A 1,758-nucleotide genomic window follows, 5' to 3' on the forward strand; every position below is an offset into this window, starting at 1 on the left:
AGCACACCTTTCCTGGGATTCTATACCCAGCTAAACTATCATTCAGCAGTCAAAGCAAAACAGATATTTCCAGATGTACAATAAATAAGAGACTTTATCACCAGCAGATTCTCAATGTCAGAGGAAAGTAGACAAGGAAGAAGCACATGAGAAATGAGAAACAACACAAAAATTCATGAAAGTCTCTGGCAAATGCAATGAACTACTGCTTATGTTAAAATACTACTTTCTTATTTAAACAGAAAAAATTATAATTAATGAAAATGAGCAATATAGAAAACCAATGTAAAGGAGAAATAATATTACAAAGTAACAAAAACTGGCTTTTTAATTGAACTACTAAAATAGACAAGCCTCTAGCAACATTTACAAATGGATGGAGCCTTTCCGCACTACCCAGAGAGGGGTCCATACAATGTTGTTCTGCATTCCCATCATAACTTAAAGGGAAACTTAAATAATATCTGGAGCTCTGAATGTCCTGACAATGAGGGAGGAGGATGTCCTCAAGTTCCTTGCAGCAGGAACCCACTTAGGTGGCACCAACCCTGACTCCCAAATGGAATAGTATATCTATGAGAGGAAAAGTGACAGCATCTACATCATGAATCTGAGGAGAACCTGGGAGAAGCTTCTCCTGGAAGCTCATGCCATTATTGCCATTGAAAATCTGGCTGATGTCAGTGTCATATCATCCAGGAAAACTGGCCAGTGAGCTGTGCTGAAGTTTGTTGCTGCTCCAAGAGCCACTTCTATTGCTGGCTGCCTCACTCCTGGAATCCTCACTAACCAGATCCAGGCAGGCTTCCAGGAGCCCAGACTTCTGGTGGTTATGGATCTCAGGGCTGACCACCAGCCTCTCACAGAGATGTCTTATGTTAGCCTGCCCACCACTGCTCTGTGTAACAGAGACTTTCCTCTGTTCTATGTGTACATTGCCATCCCTTTCAACAACAAGAGTGCTCACTCAGTGGATCAGATGTGGTGGATGCTGGCCCTGGGGAAGTTCTGCACATGCATGGCACCATTTCCTGTGAATACCTATGCCTGATCTCTACTTCTATGGAGATCCTGAAGAGATTGAAAAGGAAGAGCAGGCTACTGCTGAAAAGGCTGTGCCCAAGGAGGAATTTCAGGGTGAGTGAACTGCTCCAGGTCCTGAGTTCACTGCTATTCAGTCTGAGGTTACATATGCATCTGAAGAGGGACAGATGCCCTCTGTGCCTATTTAGCAGTTTCCTACTGAAGACTGGAGCACTCAGCCTCCCACGGAAGACTGGTCTGCAGCTCCCACAGCTTGGGCCACTGAACGGGTAGGAGCAACCACTGAGTGGTCTTAAACTGCTCTTCCACAAAGGCAAACAAAGTGGAAAGAGGTTTGAAGGAAAATAAACAGCTTCTTTAAAAAAAAATGGTTGGAAAAAACAGTGATAGGAATAGAAACAGATATACATTGAGATTTATTTTAATTAGGGAAATAAAATAATAAAATAAAATAATAAAATAGAGGCATGGTGGCTCAGTCAGCTAAGCATCTGACTCTTGACCTCAGCTGAGGTCTTGATTCAGGGTCATGAGTTTAAGCCCCATGTTGGGCTCCACACTGAGTGTGGAGCCAAAATAAAATAAAATAAAATAAGATAAAACAAGGCAGATACAATGAATAACTTTATGCCAACAAAATTGAAGCTTAGATAAAATGAATAGTTTTCTAGAAAAATATGGACTACCAACATTAACTGAAGAAGGTTTAAAAGA

The 1,758-nt window shown here is 41.5% G+C and overlaps 1 pseudogene; it reads left to right on the plus strand.

Annotated features, from left to right (window-relative positions):
* The first annotated feature begins 463 nt into the window (after window positions 1–463).
* Window positions 464–1,340, plus strand: LOC129519874 (40S ribosomal protein SA-like; annotated as a pseudogene).
* Window positions 1,341–1,758: the final 418 nt, after the last annotated feature.

This window comes from Nyctereutes procyonoides, unplaced genomic scaffold (genome assembly GCF_905146905.1).
Source record: "Nyctereutes procyonoides isolate TBG_1078 unplaced genomic scaffold, NYPRO_anot_genome, whole genome shotgun sequence".
NCBI classification, from domain to species: domain Eukaryota; kingdom Metazoa; phylum Chordata; class Mammalia; order Carnivora; family Canidae; genus Nyctereutes; species Nyctereutes procyonoides.